Raw genomic sequence first — 15333 nt, 5'->3', positions numbered from 1 at the left:
GAAAATTGGTCTGGTTTTAGAAACTCATTCCTGATGAGCCCCGAGCTAGCTCACGTCTACATGCTCGTTCAATAGCCCTGCGAAGGGAGAAGAGAACACTCTGGTGTGAACACACACTTCATTGTGTTAACACGTAGACCCAGGTCTCCTGTCAGCACACAAGCCTTCTTATTGGCTAGCCTGGCCCCGGAGCCAATAAAAACCCAGTAAAGTAGAGGAGTTGAGGCTCTAGGGCTTGTAACAGGTGTGAGGGGAACAATGAGAGGAGAGGTGTTAAAACCTTGATGAGAACTGCTGACCCTACACCTAGTCTTCAATGGCTCACACAGACCATACAGCAAATACACTGCGGATGTCATACAAGGCCAGCCCTCGTGCAGTCTAATGATTTGATCAGAGGAGGATTTGTCTAGCGTATCTAAAATGAATTCAATTCAACATCAACATTTGGATTACAAGAGCTAAATAAAAGAAGGCCTTAAATCTGTAATCTTTCCCGTCACGATAAATCACAAATGGAAACATGCACTGACAAGGAAAGAGTTAAATAACGGAGGGAAAACACCAAGAGAAGACACCGTTGAACTGTCATTAAGATGAAAAACAGTCCACCCCATTGCCCCAGGGTGACACCTGGAAAAGGTTCTCATCATAAACATGCAGAAGGAGAGAGAAAAGTGGCCTGTTTAGAATTGTGACCTTCTACAGACCAACATGGGAGCAGAGAACACATGCAGTCAAGATCATTATGGACATTCCAACATGGTCCACTCACTAGCCCTTGGTTACCACACCCTGACAGCTCTCCACTGCACACTGTGAGCTGTCTGACAGCACGGGGCTGTGCCGTCCAGAGTAGTTTAGCTTCCAGCTACAGTCCTTTTCCCAGGGCCTCTGAGTCTGCAGCTATAAGAGGTGAGTCACTGTCAGGCCTGTAGGAAACAGATCTTGCTGCTGTGATGGCACACTGAGGTATTTAACCCAGTAGATTTGGGAGTTTATCGACAACATTTATTTCTGTTGAATTCTTTGTGGATCTGTGTAATCATCTCTCTCTCCTACTGGCTCCTGTCCTGTGTGAACAGTGAGGTGAACTATCACTAATCTTCTCTCTCCTACTGGCTCCTGTCCTGTGTGAACAGTGATGTGAACTACCACTAATCTTCTCTCTCCTACTGGCTCCTGTCCTGTGTGAACAGTGAGGTGAACTATCACTAATCTTCTCTCTCCTACTGGCTCCTGTCCTGTGTGAACAGTGAGGTGAACTATCACTAATCTTCTCTCTCCTACTGGCTCCTGTCCTGTGTGAACAGTGAGGTGAACTATCACTAATCTTCTCTCTCCTACTGGCTCCTGTCCTGTGTGAACAGTGAGGTGAATTACCACTAATCTCTCTCCTACTGGCTCCTGTCCTGTGTGAACAGTGAGGTGAACTATCACTAATCTTCTCTCTCCTACTGGCTCCTGTCCTGTGTGAACAGTGAGGTGAACTATCACTAATCTTCTCTCTCCTACTGGCTCCTGTCCTGTGTGAACAGTGAGGTGAACTATCACTAATCTTCTCTCTCCTACTGGCTCCTGTCCTGTGTGAACAGTGAGGTGAACTATCACTAGTCTTCTCTCTCCTACTGGCTCCTGTCCTGTGTGAACAGTGAGGTGAACTATCACTAATCTTCTCTCTCCTACTGGCTCCTGTCCTGTGTGAACAGTGAGGTGAACTATCACTAATCTTCTCTCTCCTACTGGCTCCTGTCCTGTGTGAACAGTGAGGTGAACTATCACTAATCTTCTCTCCCCTACTGGCTCCTGTCCTGTGTGAACAGTGAGGTGAACTATCACTAATCTTCTCTCCTACTGGCTCCTGTCCTGTGTGAACAGTGAAGTGAACTATCAATAATCTTCTCTCTCCTACTGGCTCCTGTCCTGTGTGAACAGTGAGGTGAACTATCACTAATCTTCTCTCTCCTACTGGCTCCTGTCCTGTGTGAACAGTGAGGTGAACTATCACTAATCTTCTCTCTCCGACTGGCTCCTGTCCTGTGTAAACAGTGATGTGAACTACCACTAATCTTCTCTCTCCTACCTGCTCCTGTCCTGTGTGAACAGTGATGTGAACTACCACTAATCTTCTCTCTCCTACTGGCTCCTGTCCTGTGTGAACAGTGAGGTGAACTATCACTAATCTTCTCTCTCCTACCTGCTCCTGTCCTGTGTGAACAGTGATGTGAACTACCACTAATCTTCTCTCTCCTACTGGCTCCTGTCCTGTGTGAACAGTGAAGTGAACTATCACTAATCTTCTCTCTCCTACTGGCTCCTGTCCTGTGTGAACAGTGAGGTGAACTATCACTAATCTTCTCTCTCCTACTGGCTCCTGTCCTGTGTGAACAGTGATGTGAACTACCACTAATCTTCTCTCTCCTACTGGCTCCTGTCCTGTGTGAACAGTGAGGTGAACTATCACTAATCTTCTCTCTCCTACTGGCTCCTGTCCTGTGTGAACAGTGAGGTGAACTATCACTAATCTTCTCTCTCCTACTGGCTCCTGTCCTGTGTGAACAGTGAGGTGAACTATCACTAGTCTTCTCTCTCCTACTGGCTCCTGTCCTGTGTGAACAGTGAGGTGAACTATCACTAATCTTCTCTCTCCTACTGGCTCCTGTCCTGTGTGAACAGTGAGGTGAACTATCACTAATCTTCTCTCTCCTACTGGCTCCTGTCCTGTGTGAACAGTGAGGTGAACTATCACTAATCTTCTCTCCCCTACTGGCTCCTGTCCTGTGTGAACAGTGAGGTGAACTATCACTAATCTTCTCTCCTACTGGCTCCTGTCCTGTGTGAACAGTGAAGTGAACTATCAATAATCTTCTCTCTCCTACTGGCTCCTGTCCTGTGTGAACAGTGAGGTGAACTATCACTAATCTTCTCTCTCCTACTGGCTCCTGTCCTGTGTGAACAGTGAGGTGAACTATCACTAATCTTCTCTCTCCTACTGGCTCCTGTCCTGTGTAAACAGTGATGTGAACTACCACTAATCTTCTCTCTCCTACCTGCTCCTGTCCTGTGTGAACAGTGATGTGAACTACCACTAATCTTCTCTCTCCTACTGGCTCCTGTCCTGTGTGAACAGTGAGGTGAACTATCACTAATCTTCTCTCTCCTACCTGCTCCTGTCCTGTGTGAACAGTGATGTGAACTACCACTAATCTTCTCTCTCCTACTGGCTCCTGTCCTGTGTGAACAGTGAGGTGAACTATCACTAATCTTCTCTCTCCTACTGGCTCCTGTCCTGTGTGAACAGTGAGGTGAACTATCACTAATCTTCTCTCTCCTACTGGCTCCTGTCCTGTGTGAACAGTGATGTGAACTACCACTAATCTTCTCTCTCCTACTGGCTCCTGTCCTGTGTGAACAGTGAGGTGAACTATCACTAATCTTCTCTCTCCTACTGGCTCCTGTCCTGTGTGAACAGTGAGGTGAACTATCAATAATCTTCTCTCTCCTACTGGCTCCTGTCCTGTGTGAACAGTGAGGTGAACTATCACTAATCTTCTCTCTCCTACTGGCTCCTGTCCTGTGTGAACAGTGAGGTGTACTACCACTAATCTTCTCTCTCCTACTGGCTCCTGTCCTGTGTGAACAGTGAGGTGAACTATCACTAATCTTCTCTCTCCTACTGGCTCCTGTCCTGTGTGAACAGTGAGGTGAACTATCACTAATCTTCTCTCTCCTACTGGCTCCTGTCCTGTGTGAACAGTGAGGTGAACTATCACTAATCTTCTCTCCCCTACCTGCTCCTGTCCTGTGTGAACAGTGAGGTGTACTACCACTAATCTTCTCTCTCCTACTGGCTCCTGTCCTGTGTGAACAGTGAGGTGAACTATCACTAATCTTCTCTCTCCTACTGGCTCCTGTCCTGTGTGAACAGTGAGGTGAACTATCACTAATCTTCTCTCTCCTACTGGCTCCTGTCCTGTGTGAACAGTGAGGTGAACCATCACTAATCTTCTCTCCCCTACCTGCTCCTGTCCTGTGTGAACAGTGAGGTGTACTACCACTAATCTTCTCTCTCCTACTGGCTCCTGTCCTGTGTGAACAGTGAGGTGAACTATCACTAATCTTCTCTCCCCTACCTGCTCCTGTCCTGTGTGAACAGTGAGGTGAACTATCACTAATCTTCTCTCTCCTACTGGCTCCTGTCCTGTGTGAACAGTGAGGTGAACTATCACTAATCTTCTCTCTCCTACTGGCTCCTGTCCTGTGTGAACAGTGAGGTGAACTATCAATAATCTTCTCTCTCCTACTGGCTCCTGTCCTGTGTGAACAGTGAGGTGAACTATCACTAATCTTCTCTCTCCTACTGGCTCCTGTCCTGTGTGAACAGTGAGGTGTACTACCACTAATCTTATCTCTCCTACTGGCTCCTGTCCTGTGTGAACAGTGAGGTGAACCATCACTAATCTTCTCTCTCCTACTGGCTCCTGTCCTGTGTGAACAGTGAGGTGAACTATCACTAATCTTCTCTCTCCTACTGGCTCCTGTCCTGTGTGAACAGTGAGGTGTACTACCACTAATCTTCTCTCTCCTACTGGCTCCTGTCCTGTGTGAACAGTGAGGTAAACTATCACTAATCTTCTCTCTCCTACTGGCTCCTGTCCTGTGTGAACAGTGATGTGAACTACCACTAATCTTCTCTCTCCTACTGGCTCCTGTCCTGGGTGAACAGTGAGGTGAACTATCACTAATCTTCTCTCTCCTACTGGCTCCTGTCCTGTGTGAACAGTGAGGTGAACTATCACTAATCTTCTCTCTCCTACTGGCTCCTGTCCTGTGTGAACAGTGAGGTGAACCATCACTAATCTTCTCTCCCCTACCTGCTCCTGTCCTGTGTGAAGTGAGGTGTACTACCACTAATCTTCTCTCTCCTACTGGCTCCTGTCCTGTGTGAACAGTGAGGTGAACTATCACTAATCTTCTCTCCCCTACCTGCTCCTGTCCTGTGTGAACAGTGAGGTGAACTATCACTAATCTTCTCTCTCCTACTGGCTCCTGTCCTGTGTGAACAGTGAGGTGAACTATCACTAATCTTCTCTCTCCTACTGGCTCCTGTCCTGTGTGAACAGTGAGGTGAACTATCAATAATCTTCTCTCTCCTACTGGCTCCTGTCCTGTGTGAACAGTGAGGTGAACTATCACTAATCTTCTCTCTCCTACTGGCTCCTGTCCTGTGTGAACAGTGAGGTGTACTACCACTAATCTTATCTCTCCTACTGGCTCCTGTCCTGTGTGAACAGTGAGGTGAACCATCACTAATCTTCTCTCTCCTACTGGCTCCTGTCCTGTGTGAACAGTGAGGTGAACTATCACTAATCTTCTCTCTCCTACTGGCTCCTGTCCTGTGTGAACAGTGAGGTGTACTACCACTAATCTTCTCTCTCCTACTGGCTCCTGTCCTGTGTGAACAGTGAGGTAAACTATCACTAATCTTCTCTCTCCTACTGGCTCCTGTCCTGTGTGAACAGTGATGTGAACTACCACTAATCTTCTCTCTCCTACTGGCTCCTGTCCTGGGTGAACAGTGAGGTGAACTATCACTAATCTTCTCTCTCCTACTGGCTCCTGTCCTGTGTGAACAGTGAGGTGAACTATCACTAATCTTCTCTCTCCTACTGGCTCCTGTCCTGTGTGAACAGTGAGGTGAACTATCACTAATCTTCTCTCTCCTACTGGCTCCTGTCCTGTGTGAACAGTGAGGCGAACTATCACTAATCTCTCTCTCCTACTGGCTCCTGTCCTGTGTGAACAGTGAGGTGAACTATCAATAATCTTCTCTCTCCTACTGGCTCCCTTCCTGTGTGAACAGTGAGGTGAACTATCACTAATCTTCTCTCTCCTACTGGCTCCTGTCCTGTGTGAACAGTGAGGTGTACTATCACTAATCTTCTCTCCCCTACCTGCTCCTGTCCTGTGTGAACAGTGAGGTGAACTATCACTAATCTTCTCTCTCATACTGGCTCCTGTCCTGTGTGAACAGTGAGGTGAACTGTCACTAATCTTCTCTCTCCTACTGGCTCCTGTCCTGTGTGAACAGTGAGGTGAACTATCACTAATCTTCTCTCTCCTACTGGCTCCTGTTCTGTGTGAACAGTGAGGTGAACTATCACTAATCTTCTCTCTCCTACTGGCTCCTGTCCTGTGTGAACAGTGAGGTGAACTATCACTAATCTTCTCTCTCCTACTGGCTCCTGTTCTGTGTGAACAGTGAGGTGAACTATCACTAATCTTCTCTCTCCTACTGGCTCCTGTCCTGTGTGAACAGTGAGGTGAACTATCACTAATCTTCTCTCTCCTACTGGCTCCTGTCCTGTGTGAACAGTGAGGTGAACTATCACTAATCTTCTCTCTCCTACTGGCTCCTGTCCTGTGTGAACAGTGAGGTGAACTATCACTAATCTTCTCTCTCCTACTGGCTCCAGTCCTGTGTGCACAGTGAGGTGAACTATCACTAATCTTCTCTCTCCTACTGGCTCCTGTCCTGTGTGAACAGTGAGGTGAACTATCACTAATCTTCTCTCTCCTACTGGCTCCTGTCCTGTGTGAACAGTGAGGTGAACTATCACTAATCTTCTCTCCCCTACCTGCTCCTGTCCTGTGTGAACAGTGAGGTGTACTACCACTAATCTTCTCTCTCCTACTGGCTCCTGTCCTGTGTGAACAGTGAGGTAAACTATCACTAATCTTCTCTCTCCTACTGGCTCCTGTCCTGTGTGAACAGTGATGTGAACTACCACTAATCTTCTCTCTCCTACTGGCTCCTGTCCTGGGTGAACAGTGAGGTGAACTATCACTAATCTTCTCTCTCCTACTGGCTCCTGTCCTGTGTGAACAGTGAGGTGAACTATCACTAATCTTCTCTCTCCTACTGGCTCCTGTCCTGTGTGAACAGTGAGGTGAACTATCACTAATCTTCTCTCTCCTACTGGCTCCTGTCCTGTGTGAACAGTGAGGCGAACTATCACTAATCTCTCTCTCCTACTGGCTCCTGTCCTGTGTGAACAGTGAGGTGAACTATCAATAATCTTCTCTCTCCTACTGGCTCCTTCCTGTGTGAACAGTGAGGTGAACTATCACTAATCTTCTCTCTCCTACTGGCTCCTGTCCTGTGTGAACAGTGAGGTGTACTATCACTAATCTTCTCTCCCCTACCTGCTCCTGTCCTGTGTGAACAGTGAGGTGAACTATCACTAATCTTCTCTCTCATACTGGCTCCTGTCCTGTGTGAACAGTGAGGTGAACTGTCACTAATCTTCTCTCTCCTACTGGCTCCTGTTCTGTGTGAACAGTGAGGTGAACTATCACTAATCTTCTCTCTCCTACTGGCTCCTGTCCTGTGTGAACAGTGAGGTGAACTATCACTAATCTTCTCTCTCCTACTGGCTCCTGTTCTGTGTGAACAGTGAGGTGAACTATCACTAATCTTCTCTCTCCTACTGGCTCCTGTCCTGTGTGAACAGTGAGGTGAACTATCACTAATCTTCTCTCTCCTACTGGCTCCTGTCCTGTGTGAACAGTGAGGTGAACTATCACTAATCTTCTCTCTCCTACTGGCTCCTGTCCTGTGTGAACAGTGAGGTGAACTATCACTAATCTTCTCTCTCCTACTGGCTCCAGTCCTGTGTGCACAGTGAGGTGAACTATCACTAATCTTCTCTCTCCTACTGGCTCCTGTCCTGTGTGAACAGTGAGGTGAACTATCACTAATCTTCTCTCTCCTACTGGCTCCTGTCCTGTGTGAACAGTGAGGTGAACTATCACTAATCTTCTCTCTCCTACTGGCTCCTGTCCTGTGTGAACAGTGAGGTGAACCATCACTAATCTTCTCTCCCCTACCTGCTCCTGTCCTGTGTGAACAGTGAGGTGTACTACCACTAATCTTCTCTCTCCTACTGGCTCCTGTCCTGTGTGAACAGTGAGGTGAACTATCACTAATCTTCTCTCCCCTACCTGCTCCTGTCCTGTGTGAACAGTGAGGTGAACTATCACTAATCTTCTCTCTCCTACTGGCTCCTGTCCTGTGTGAACAGTGAGGTGAACTATCACTAATCTCTCTCTCCTACTGGCTCCTGTCCTGTGTGAACAGTGAGGTGAACTATCAATCATCTTCTCTCTCCTACTGGCTCCTGTCCTGTGTGAACAGTGAGGTGAACTATCACTAATCTTCTCTCTCCTACTGGCTCCTGTCCTGTGTGAACAGTGAGGTGTACAATCACTAATCTTCTCTCCCCTACCTGCTCCTGTCCTGTGTGAACAGTGAGGTGAACTATCACTAATCTTCTCTCTCCTACTGGCTCCTGTCCTGTGTGAACAGTGAGGTGTACTACCACTAATCTTCTCTCTCCTACTGGCTCCTGTCCTGTGTGAACAGTGAGGTGAACCATCACTAATCTTCTCTCTCCTACTGGCTCCTGTCCTGTGTGAACAGTGAGGTGAACTATCACTAATCTTCTCTCTCCTACTGGCTCCTGTCCTGTGTGAACAGTGAGGTGTACTACCACTAATCTTCTCTCTCCTACTGGCTCCTGTCCTGTGTGAACAGTGAGGTGAACTATCACTAATCTTCTCTCTCCTACTGGCTCCTGTCCTGTGTGAACAGTGAGGTGAACTATCACTAATCTTCTCTCTCCTACTGGCTCCTGTCCTGTGTGAACAGTGAGGTGAACCATCACTAATCTTCTCTCCCCTACCTGCTCCTGTCCTGTGTGAACAGTGAGGTGTACTACCACTAATCTTCTCTCTCCTACTGGCTCCTGTCCTGTGTGAACAGTGAGGTGAACTATCACTAATCTTCTCTCTCCTACTGGCTCCTGTCCTGTGTGAACAGTGAGGTGTACTACCACTAATCTTATCTCTCCTACTGGCTCCTGTCCTGTGTGAACAGTGAGGTGAACCATCACTAATCTTCTCTCTCCTACTGGCTCCTGTCCTGTGTGAACAGTGAGGTGAACTATCACTAATCTTCTCTCTCCTACTGGCTCCTGTCCTGTGTGAACAGTGAGGTGTACTACCACTAATCTTCTCTCTCCTACTGGCTCCTGTCCTGTGTGAACAGTGAGGTAAACTATCACTAATCTTCTCTCTCCTACTGGCTCCTGTCCTGTGTGAACAGTGATGTGAACTACCACTAATCTTCTCTCTCCTACTGGCTCCTGTCCTGGGTGAACAGTGAGGTGAACTATCACTAATCTTCTCTCTCCTACTGGCTCCTGTCCTGTGTGAACAGTGAGGTGAACTATCACTAATCTTCTCTCTCCTACTGGCTCCTGTCCTGTGTGAACAGTGAGGTGAACTATCACTAATCTTCTCTCTCCTACTGGCTCCTGTCCTGTGTGAACAGTGAGGCGAACTATCACTAATCTCTCTCTCCTACTGGCTCCTGTCCTGTGTGAACAGTGAGGTGAACTATCAATAATCTTCTCTCTCCTACTGGCTCCTTCCTGTGTGAACAGTGAGGTGAACTATCACTAATCTTCTCTCCTACTGGCTCCTGTCCTGTGTGAACAGTGAGGTGTACTATCACTAATCTTCTCTCTCCTACTGGCTCCTGTTCTGTGTGAACAGTGAGGTGAACTATCACTAATCTTCTCTCTCCTACTGGCTCCTGTCCTGTGTGAACAGTGAGGTGAACTATCACTAATCTTCTCTCTCCTACTGGCTCCTGTCCTGTGTGAACAGTGAGGTGAACTATCACTAATCTTCTCTCTCCTACTGGCTCCTGTCCTGTGTGAACAGTGAGGTGAACTATCACTAATCTTCTCTCTCCTACTGGCTCCAGTCCTGTGTGCACAGTGAGGTGAACTATCACTAATCTTCTCTCTCCTACTGGCTCCTGTCCTGTGTGAACAGTGAGGTGAACTATCACTAATCTTCTCTCTCCTACTGGCTCCTGTCCTGTGTGAACAGTGAGGTGAACTATCACTAATCTTCTCTCTCCTACTGGCTCCTGTCCTGTGTGAACAGTGAGGTGAACCATCACTAATCTTCTCTCCCCTACCTGCTCCTGTCCTGTGTGAACAGTGAGGTGTACTACCACTAATCTTCTCTCTCCTACTGGCTCCTGTCCTGTGTGAACAGTGAGGTGAACTATCACTAATCTTCTCTCCCCTACCTGCTCCTGTCCTGTGTGAACAGTGAGGTGAACTATCACTAATCTTCTCTCTCCTACTGGCTCCTGTCCTGTGTGAACAGTGAGGTGAACTATCACTAATCTTCTCTCTCCTACTGGCTCCTGTCCTGTGTGAACAGTGAGGTGTACAATCACTAATCTTCTCTCCCCTACCTGCTCCTGTCCTGTGTGAACAGTGAGGTGAACTATCACTAATCTTCTCTCTCCTACTGGCTCCTGTCCTGTGTGAACAGTGAGGTGTACAATCACTAATCTTCTCTCCCCTACCTGCTCCTGTCCTGTGTGAACAGTGAGGTGAACTATCACTAATCTTCTCTCTCCTACTGGCTCCTGTCCTGTGTGAACAGTGAGGTGTACTACCACTAATCTTCTCTCTCCTACTGGCTCCTGTCCTGTGTGAACAGTGAGGTGAACTATCACTAATCTCTCTCTCCTACTGGCTCCTGTCCTGTGTGAACAGTGAGGTGAACTATCACTAATCTTCTCTCTCCTACTGGCTCCTGTCCTGTGTGAACAGTGAGGTGAACTATCACTAATCTTCTCTCTCCTACTGGCTCCTGTCCTGTGTGAACAGTGAGGTGTACAATCACTAATCTTCTCTCCCCTACCTGCTCCTGTCCTGTGTGAACAGTGAGGTGAACTATCACTAATCTTCTCTCTCCTACTGGCTCCTGTCCTGTGTGAACAGTGAGGTAAACTATCACTAATCTTCTCTCTCCTACTGGCTCCTGTCCTGTGTGAACAGTGATGTGAACTACCACTAATCTTCTCTCTCCTACTGGCTCCTGTCCTGGGTGAACAGTGAGGTGAACTATCACTAATCTTCTCTCTCCTACTGGCTCCTGTCCTGTGTGAACAGTGAGGTGAACTATCACTAATCTTCTCTCTCCTACTGGCTCCTGTCCTGTGTGAACAGTGAGGTGAACTATCACTAATCTTCTCTCTCCTACTGGCTCCTGTCCTGTGTGAACAGTGAGGTGAACTATCAATAATCTTCTCTCTCCTACTGGCTCCCTTCCTGTGTGAACAGTGAGGTGAACTATCACTAATCTTCTCTCTCCTACTGGCTCCTGTCCTGTGTGAACAGTGAGGTGAACTATCACTAATCTTCTCTCTCCTACTGGCTCCTGTTCTGTGTGAACAGTGAGGTGAACTATCACTAATCTTCTCTCTCCTACTGGCTCCTGTCCTGTGTGAACAGTGAGGTGAACTATCACTAATCTTCTCTCTCCTACTGGCTCCTGTCCTGTGTGAACAGTGAGGTGAACTATCACTAATCTTCTCTCTCCTACTGGCTCCTGTCCTGTGTGAACAGTGAGGTGAACTATCACTAATCTTCTCTCTCCTACTGGCTCCAGTCCTGTGTGCACAGTGAGGTGAACTATCACTAATCTTCTCTCTCCTACTGGCTCCTGTCCTGTGTGAACAGTGAGGTGAACTATCACTAATCTTCTCTCTCCTACTGGCTCCTGTCCTGTGTGAACAGTGAGGTGAACTATCACTAATCTTCTCTCTCCTACTGGCTCCTGTCCTGTGTGAACAGTGAGGTGAACCATCACTAATCTTCTCTCCCCTACCTGCTCCTGTCCTGTGTGAACAGTGAGGTGTACTACCACTAATCTTCTCTCTCCTACTGGCTCCTGTCCTGTGTGAACAGTGAGGTGAACTATCACTAATCTTCTCTCCCCTACCTGCTCCTGTCCTGTGTGAACAGTGAGGTGTACTACCACTAATCTTCTCTCTCCTACTGGCTCCTGTCCTGTGTGAACAGTGAGGTGAACTATCACTAATCTTCTCTCCCCTACCTGCTCCTGTCCTGTGTGAACAGTGAGGTGAACTATCACTAATCTTCTCTCTCCTACTGGCTCCTGTCCTGTGTGAACAGTGAGGTGAACTATCACTAATCTCTCTCTCCTGGGTCCTGTCCTGTGTGAACAGTGAGGTGAACTATCAATAATCTTCTCTCTCCTACTGGCTCCTGTCCTGTGTGAACAGTGAGGTGAACTATCACTAATCTTCTCTCTCCTACTGGCTCCTGTCCTGTGTGAACAGTGAGGTGTACTATCACTAATCTTCTCTCCCCTACCTGCTCCTGTCCTGTGTGAACAGTGAGGTGAACTATCACTAATCTTCTCTCTCCTACTGGCTCCTGTCCTGTGTGAACAGTGAGGTGTACTACCACTAATCTTCTCACTCCTACTGGCTCCTGTCCTGTGTGAACAGTGAGGTGAACCATCACTAATCTTCTCTCTCCTACTGGCTCCTGTCCTGTGTGAACAGTGAGGTGAACTATCACTAATCTTCTCTCTCCTACTGGCTCCTGTCCTGTGTGAACAGTGAGGTGTACTACCACTAATCTTCTCTCTCCTACTGGCTCCTGTCCTGTGTGAACAGTGAGTGAGGTGTACTACCACTAATCTTCTCTCTCCTACTGGCTCCTGTCCTGTGTGAACAGTGAGGTGAACTATCACTAATCTTCTCTCTACTACTGGCTCCTGTCCTGTGTGAACAGTGAGGTGAACTATCACTAATCTTCTCTCTCCTACTGGCTCCTGTCCTGTGTGAACAGTGAGGCGAACTATCACTAATCTCTCTCTCCTACTGGCTCCTGTCCTGTGTGAACAGTGAGGTGAACTATCAATAATCTTCTCTCTCCTACTGGCTCCTGTCCTGTGTGAACAGTGAGGTGAACTATCACTAATCTTCTCTCTCCTACTGGCTCCTGTCCTGTGTGAACAGTGAGGTGTACTATCACTAATCTTCTCTCCCCTACCTGCTCCTGTCCTGTGTGAACAGTGAGGTGAACTATCACTAATCTTCTCTCTCCTACTGGCTCCTGTCCTGTGTGAACAGTGAGGTGAACTATCACTAATCTTCTCTCTCCTACTGGCTCCAGTCCTGTGTGCACAGTGAGGTGAACTATCACTAATCTTCTCTCTCCTACTGGCTCCTGTCCTGTGTGAACAGTGAGGTGAACTATCACTAATCTTCTCTCTCCTACTGGCTCCTGTCCTGTGTGAACAGTGAGGTGAACTATCACTAATCTTCTCTCTCCTACTGGCTCCTGTCCTGTGTGAACAGTGAGGTGAACCATCACTAATCTTCTCTCCCCTACCTGCTCCTGTCCTGTGTGAACAGTGAGGTGTACTACCACTAATCTTCTCTCTCCTACTGGCTCCTGTCCTGTGTGAACAGTGAGGTGAACTATCACTAATCTTCTCTCCCCTACCTGCTCCTGTCCTGTGTGAACAGTGAGGTGTACTACCACTAATCTTCTCTCTCCTACTGGCTCCTGTCCTGTGTGAACAGTGAGGTGAACTATCACTAATCTTCTCTCCCCTACCTGCTCCTGTCCTGTGTGAACAGTGAGGTGAACTATCACTAATCTTCTCTCTCCTACTGGCTCCTGTCCTGTGTGAACAGTGAGGTGAACTATCACTAATCTCTCTCTCCTACTGGGTCCTGTCCTGTGTGAACAGTGAGGTGAACTATCAATAATCTTCTCTCTCCTACTGGCTCCTGTCCTGTGTGAACAGTGAGGTGAACTATCACTAATCTTCTCTCTCCTACTGGCTCCTGTCCTGTGTGAACAGTGAGGTGTACTATCACTAATCTTCTCTCCCCTACCTGCTCCTGTCCTGTGTGAACAGTGAGGTGAACTATCACTAATCTTCTCTCTCCTACTGGCTCCTGTCCTGTGTGAACAGTGAGGTGTACTACCACTAATCTTCTCACTCCTACTGGCTCCTGTCCTGTGTGAACAGTGAGGTGAACCATCACTAATCTTCTCTCTCCTACTGGCTCCTGTCCTGTGTGAACAGTGAGGTGAACTATCACTAATCTTCTCTCTCCTACTGGCTCCTGTCCTGTGTGAACAGTGAGGTGTACTACCACTAATCTTCTCTCTCCTACTGGCTCCTGTCCTGTGTGAACAGTGAGGTGTACTACCACTAATCTTCTCTCTCCTACTGGCTCCTGTCCTGTGTGAACAGTGAGGTGAACTATCACTAATCTTCTCTCTACTACTGGCTCCTGTCCTGTGTGAACAGTGAGGTGAACTATCACTAATCTTCTCTCTCCTACTGGCTCCTGTCCTGTGTGAACAGTGAGGCGAACTATCACTAATCTCTCTCTCCTACTGGCTCCTGTCCTGTGTGAACAGTGAGGTGAACTATCAATAATCTTCTCTCTCCTACTGGCTCCTGTCCTGTGTGAACAGTGAGGTGAACTATCACTAATCTTCTCTCTCCTACTGGCTCCTGTCCTGTGTGAACAGTGAGGTGTACTATCACTAATCTTCTCTCCCCTACCTGCTCCTGTCCTGTGTGAACAGTGAGGTGAACTATCACTAATCTTCTTTCTCCTACTGGCTCCTGTCCTGTGTGAACAGTGAGGTGAACTATCACTAATCTTCTCTCTCCTACTGGCTCCTGTTCTGTGTGAACAGTGAGGTGAACTATCACTAATCTTCTCTCTCCTACTGGCTCCTGTCCTGTGTGAACAGTGAGGTGAACTATCACTAATCTTCTCTCTCCTACTGGCTCCTGTTCTGTGTGAACAGTGAGGTGAACTATCACTAATCTTCTCTCTCCTACTGGCTCCTGTCCTGTGTGAACAGTGAGGTGAACTATCACTAATCTTCTCTCTCCTACTGGCTCCTGTCCTGTGTGAACAGTGAGGTGAACTATCACTAATCTTCTCTCTCCTACTGGCTCCTGTCCTGTGTGAACAGTGAGGTGAACTATCACTAATCTTCTCTCTCCTACTGGCTCCAGTCCTGTGTGCACAGTGAGGTGAACTATCACTAATCTTCTCTCTCCTACTGGCTCCTGTCCTGTGTGAACAGTGAGGTGAACTATCACTAATCTTCTCTCTCCTACTGGCTCCTGTCCTGTGTGAACAGTGAGGTGAACTATCACTAATCTTCTCTCTCCTACTGGCTCCTGTCCTGTGTGAACAGTGAGGTGAACTATCACTAATATTCTCTCTCCTACTGGCTCCTGTCCTGTGTGAACAGTGAGGTGAACTATCACTAATCTTCTCTCTCCTACTGGCTCCTGTCCTGTGTGAACAGTGAGGTGAACTATCACTAATATTCTCTCTCCTACTGGCTCCTGTCCTGTGTGAACAGTGATGTGAACTATCACTAA

General features: G+C 47.6%; 1 protein-coding gene across 6 annotated transcripts in view; it reads right to left on the bottom strand.

Annotated features, from left to right (window-relative positions):
• The window catches only part of pphln1 (periphilin 1), a 57356-nt gene that overhangs the window by 2849 nt on the left and 39174 nt on the right, over positions 1-15333 (bottom strand). The gene's annotated exons all lie outside the window — the stretch shown is intronic.

This window comes from Oncorhynchus nerka, linkage group LG8, assembly GCF_034236695.1.
Source record: "Oncorhynchus nerka isolate Pitt River linkage group LG8, Oner_Uvic_2.0, whole genome shotgun sequence".
NCBI lineage: Eukaryota > Metazoa > Chordata > Actinopteri > Salmoniformes > Salmonidae > Oncorhynchus > Oncorhynchus nerka.
Note: the sequence above shows the minus strand (reverse complement) of the source record. Positions and strands in the feature narration are given on the sequence as shown.